We start from the raw sequence: 6,722 nt of genomic DNA on the forward strand, positions 1-6,722 counted from the left end.
TAAACTAGAAGGCAGGCAGTAGAGCACATAACTCCACCAGAGCACAGCAGTCGCATTATGAAAGCACTGTTAAATTCACTAGATCCAGATCTTCCTTTGGATCTGCACAGAATTGCACAAACTCATGAACATCAGTCCTTTAAACATGCCTGAATATGTATAAATATATTTTTTTAAAAGCACTATCTCGCAATGTTCAAGAAGGTGAAAAGAATTCCTTGATCGTTCCCCTGTTCTGGATTCTTAAATTTAAGTTATTTTTTCCGGGACCCATGGTCCATCATTCCACAAAGTTTTTGCTCAATCTTGCTTCAAACAAAACCATTACCTCTTTGGCAGAGGTAATATATATTATAATAACAAAATGGGAAAACGATCCTATTAATAAAAAACATTACAGGTTTGATCAGTGAATTTTCTCTGGAAACATGCTATTTCCCTATAAGATAGCTGGTGTGGTTAACCAACTATGGTGCAACAACCAAGTCAGAAACGGGAGAGTTTTTGTTATACCGTACAGAAAGTGAGGTTGGTATTTGTGGTATATTTGGGATGGATAGTTGACAAAGTCTATAGTCCTTAGCCAGAGGCCTCTCACCTCCAGGGGACTTGGCCTTAGGTCGGCCTAGGCCCCCACATTCAGAGGCCCTGGGACACTGGGGGACATCATGAAAAATAAATAGGAATTTGTGAATCGGGGCAGCAATGGGCTTAAGATTTGAGGACTGAGCTTGTGACCAGAGAATTGCCAGATTCCCCCAAACTGGCAGATTGAATCTGGTCAGGGAAAACAAAAGAGCAGGCTGCGCCCTTCTCTTATTTCCACCACTTAGTGCAGCTTCCCAGTGGTTAAACCATCTTACTGTGGTCATACTGGGAGGCTTGTGTGACACCTAAAAAGGGTTTCCTTGGAATAAATAATGGCACAATATGAAATAAGTCAGGAATGTTATTGGTGTCTCTGGTGACCACATGATATGGAGAACAAACTCAATTTACGAAGTGTTAACTATTAAAACTTTACATGTGCACAAAGCCCTGAGTGAATCAAACACAGGCCACATGCCGCTGAGCCTTTCATGAGCTAATGAGTGTTATGTAAAAGGAATGGAAAAGGGAAATAAGGCACTGTATTAAATCTGTTTTAAATTTCTCATGGGAATGTTGTGTACTGTGTACCTTAAATGACTGTGCACTGATATGTGTGCATTCCTATACTGGTGTATTAGGCCAAATTGCAGAGTCTTGGCTATAGGGCTTATTCTGGTGAATGGATTATGTGTTGAGTGAAAGTAAACTTGGTCAAGTTTGGAGGGCTATCAGCTTCAGATACTCATGGTTGCACAAAGTGCAGTGCTTGTGAAAGTCTTCCATTCTCACTACAAATCAATTTTTGCAACATATGAAAAGATAATGATGATTTAAGCTTCACCCACCGTAGCAATAAAAGGATTGGTAATAACTGCATAACCACATTCATCACATATTTCATGTTACTGAACAAATCCAAATGGGATCACGGTGGCATTGGAGTGAAATACACATTTTCCTGCAGACTTTTAAAACTAATATATTTCATCTTCATACTGTTATATAAACCGACTTCGCTGGAAAAAATTAAGACATTGGCATTAAATGCAAGAGATTTAATGATTCTCACGTATACACTTGACATGATTCAAACCCACAAAAATGTTGATTCCTTCAACGGTGACACCTTGAAGGACATTTTTATAGGCTCAGATATTAAATGATTAAATGTCCTGGGCGGCACCTCGAGTATCAAATATTGAGTGAACTCCAAAGTACACACACATTGAGTATCTTTCTATAGATGTGAGGACACTGCAGCCGTTTCATCTTAATATTTTCCTTCAATTTTCTCCAGAGGGGCTGTATATAAGAATGCAAATGTCTGAGTAAGCTGCTCCAGACATTTTCCAGAACTTTGTCTGCCAGACCCCAAGTATAAGGTTCGGAAAATGTCCTTGTGAGCCTGTGTGAAAATACAGCAGAGAAATGTCCAGAAAAAGAAAGCAAGTAGGCAAGTCGGTGACATTTATATCGTGCCACAGACTAGAAACTGGATTGATGGAAAAAGAGATGGTTTACTCAAACATTATTAACAATTTGACAATTTTGAAAGACAATCAGACTCGGGGCTTTGGAGCAATAAGGGTCAACGTCAGTGTCGATGTGCTGTAAATAAAAAACACTGAGCATTCCCCGGTGGAATTGTGCTTCATGTCCTGCAGTGTCCGCCCAGGCAGTGAAAGGCAAACTCCGTCTGGACATTTTATGGAGCTCATGCCTTCAGCTTCATTGACATATATACAGTACAGCCTCATACTCTAACCGTCACAAATAAATGCCTTACCCCAGAATATACTAGTAGCCAATACTAAAGTCTTGGCTAAAAAAAATACCTTTGATATAGTGAGGTACGACCAAAATGTTTTACTTCTTAGGATTTCTTATGTATAGATTTCCAGGTTACTGAACAAAAACAAATACACTTCTGCAGTCCAGAACCATTTCCTCCCACAAATATGTCCTCACAACCATAGAAAGACATTCACACGCACGCACACACCACAGCCTTGCCAATAAGACACTTCAACAAACCCATAATGAGCATCACATACCCTACAAAGTCTGAAAAATGAGCCGTGGAAAAAAAAATCTGTTACCTTCACCAAAAACCACATAGATATATAGCTTAGTGCTGCCCCATTTTTTACTCTGCTAAACAGCTGGTGTCCAGGAATGAGATGTTTAGGTGGAAATACCAACTCAGACTTTTAAATTTTCTCAACAACCCCTACTGCTCTGTGATTTACTGTAAGAGGACGGCGCGATTCCAGGAGCAGGGTCCGGGGGTGCCCAGGGTCCCTGCATGCTGAGTGTCTTTCCTTTGCCAAGCGCAGGTAAATATGTCCCCTGTGGATGTCGACAGCTGGAACCCCTCGTTTCAATTACACAGTTTATGAGCACTGAGTCCATTCTGTACATATCTTCAGTTTCATAAAGGACTGCTGTTTTTCTATCACTGGTCATTTGCCTTTTGGTTGCTTTCAGAACATCACTTTTACCACAAGTTAATTTAATCACCTCTGCAGCACAGGTGCCCCTCGGGGTACGGTGCTCTCCCCTTTCCTCTTCACCCTCTACACCTCCGACTTCACCCACAACACCACACACTGCCACATCCAGAAGTTCTCTGATGACACAGCCATCGTTGGATGTGTTCCTGAGGGGAATGACCTGGAGTACAGGGCGGTCATCACAGACTTCGTCAGCTGGAGTGAGCTGAACCAGCTTCAGCTGAACACCAGCAAGACGAAGGAGATGATCGCGAACTTCCGGGAAAAAGCATCCAACTTAACACCAGTGAACATCCAGGGATTGGACATAGAGGTGGTGGAGAACTACAAATTCCTGGGGGTTCACCTCAACAACAAACTGGACTGGTCGGACAACACACATGCCCTCTATAAGAAGGGCCAGAGCCGTCTCCATCTGCTGAGGAGGCTGAGGTCCTTCGGAGTGTGCAGGGCTCTCCTCAGGACTTTTTATGACTCTGTGGTGGCCTCAGCCATCTTCTACGCTGTGGTCTGCTGGAGGGGGGGTAGCACGGACAGAGACAGGAGCAGGCTCAACAGACTGATAAGAAGAGCGAGCTCTGTCCTGGACTGTCCTCTGGACTCCATTGAGGAAGGGGGGGACAGAAGGATGTTAGCCAAGCTGGCGTCCATCATGGGCAACACCTCTCACCCCCTACATGACATTGTGGGGTCCCTGAGCAGCTCCTTCAGCAGCAGACTGTTACACCCACAGTGTAAGAAGGAGAGGTTCCGCAGGTCCTTCATCCCGGCTGCAGTCAGGCTCTACAACACCAGCACCACCTGATAATGTTGTAGTCCCTGTCTATTATCTCTATCTCCACAAAACCTCTCACCATAGCTGTATTTGTATTTTTATTTTTCTTATTTATGTTTGTGTACAACACTTACCATCTATATTTATATCATGGTCACTTAAAATGGTTACATTGCAATATCTATATTTCCAGTATGCTATCTTGTAGTATTATTTATATTATGGTCACTTACTTCTTAATTATTTTTAATTATTTTCTGTATCATGGTCACTACTGTTGCATATTTTTGTTTTCATTACAATAACCCTTAACATCATTCCACTTTATCCCCAGCACCTGCTTTTGCACAGTGTCTGTTTTGCAGGTTGTTTGTTTCTGTACAATTATTATGTGTAGTTTTAGTAGTGTACATATTGTGATCTTTTTCTTTTTTTTTTTTTTTTTATTGTGCTTCTGCACTGTTACTCTAATTCTGTTTTTCTATCATTGCTGTAACAAGTGAATTTCCCCATTGTGTGGATAAATAAAGAAATCTAATCTAATCTAATTTAATCACCCGTCAGAGAAACAGGTCAAACCTTTCAAAGACCACTAACCCACCGATTAAGACAAGCTCATGATTGTTTTTGGCCTTCAAGCCAGAAAGAAACGCAGGCCTCTCACCTAATTATTCTGGCTGTATTCTCTCTCACGGCTTCAAATGCTTTTTCTCAACACCAGCTGTTTCCACACAGATGTGACTGTGCAGGGTGCATATGAGCTATTAGCTTCAGCACGGTGAAAACATTAGAAAAGGACATCTACGCCCTCAACAGGCCAAACAAATTGCAGATGGACTGTTGTGACAACACGCACTGTTTTCTGGCTTTTATTAAATCATCATCTTGATTACTGGACAACAACAGACACTCCAAACCATCTGTGTTAGTTTCTTGGTTGTCAATCTTAATCAAACCTTACACCCTTCAACTGTAGAAAATGTTTGTTTACGCCCTCTACTCACATGATCTCAGATTCTTAAAAAGGCATCCCGATATCCTTCTGAAAATATAAAATCAATACATACAAATGCACCTAATTTATTTAAGGAGTATGCCACCCGGAGCAAGTTTTTGATTGGGAAATATCTTTACGATATCCTTGTGTATTCCTCTGAGTTTTGAATATTATCCAATGCTCTGTCATGTGGATATTGAATCTAAATTGCTTTATGTCATATTGAATCAAGGCAGATGCATAGATAGAACAAAACTGTGTCGCTTGATCCATGTAGCAGACATATGCCACTGGTTTCTGGCAGCTGGCACTGATCAGACTTTACAGGCTTTCCAAGTTTGATTACCAGCTCAATCAAACACAATCAAGAGAGAAGATGGAATGTAGTAAATCCATAGCATCTAACATTTAAGTCCTTTGTCAGATATAAACAATGAAACAATAGACAAGGAAACAGGGGGAGTCAAAGAACAGACACAATTTACAAAACAGAAACGAATCCCACTAGTTTTTTAAGATCACATCAAGAGAGCTTTTTAATTCCTAAACCACCCAGAAGGAGATGATGCCATCAGACATTGGCAGAGAATTGGTTTCCTTGGGATATCATATCATATAGTAACTATTTTTTGGCAGAATGCTGGAAAGGATGTGATCTTCTGTAGAATGTTCAATAGCATTCCACTGCTTTTATGATAAACCATAGCCTGTTAGCGTTAAGCCTGGGAATGAAAACTTCAGGCTGGCCAGCAAGCTGTGTAAGCAATGACAGGAGCTGCAGCGATTGAAGAATGAGCATTGGAGTTAGTGCTGGACTTGGAACTAGCGTGTCTATCATTGCTTCTTTTGAGATAAGAAGACCACACAACCACGTTCACACCATTTTTATTTTTTTTACTCTATCGTGTTAGCAGAGGGTCGATGCAACTTACTTAGATGGTCATAGAGCCAACAAAGAAAAAGACAAAAAACGTTCTGCAGTTTCTGTTTTGGAACAGATCCAGGACAGAAGATTATAGTTTCACCTAATACAGATGGTTATATTTTAATCTGCAAGGCTACTACTGCTGAATTCACCATTAAGAAAGATAATATGCTTTGTCAATGACTCATTGACCATGTTGCAGTAGCAGTATTATTTCACTAGGTTTTTGATTATTGAATTACCTGTGAAATAAAGCTGAGGGAAAGTTTAGTCATGGAAGACTGTCTGGATGCCATTCCCTTTCATACTTGGGCTTGAGGCGTACTGACTCTGTGAAGTCCTCTCTTAACTGTTGACAAGGTATCTGCACTAAGAAAAATACAATCACACCATTGTGGGCAAAAGAAGAAGAAGAAACACAAACAGAACAGTGTGGTCGCTGGTTTGTTTCCTCCAGGAGCACCGCTCTGAGCTTGTGCACATTTCTTTGCCTTGACAAATTGGTTGAGGAGGTTTTTTCCACAGTTCCTGCAGAATTATTGTCTATACTAACAGTCTCTGCAAAGTTCCTATAGGAGCCATCTGGGAATCTCTGTGCTCCCTCATGAATGATGGGTCATAGAAATGGACCTGTTCACACATTCCTGCCTCTAGATCATCCAAGTTGTTATCTACACCACGCACGCTAAGTTTAAAGAGCAGGGAGGTGCACGACCAGCCGACCAGCTTTCGTCACATGCAGAATTCCTGTTGTATAGGCTCCACCACCTCATTCTCTCTTCATTCAATCACAACCTGATAAGCTCGCCTTGAGCCAATTACCTGTAAGCTGTCAAAGTTTAAAATGTTCTCTCTCTCCCCTGTCATTCAGCCGTCAGTTTAGCAACACGATCACACAATGACCTTTGACCTTGAACCACC

This window comes from Platichthys flesus, chromosome 1 (assembly GCF_949316205.1).
Source record: "Platichthys flesus chromosome 1, fPlaFle2.1, whole genome shotgun sequence".
Classification (NCBI taxonomy): domain Eukaryota; kingdom Metazoa; phylum Chordata; class Actinopteri; order Pleuronectiformes; family Pleuronectidae; genus Platichthys; species Platichthys flesus.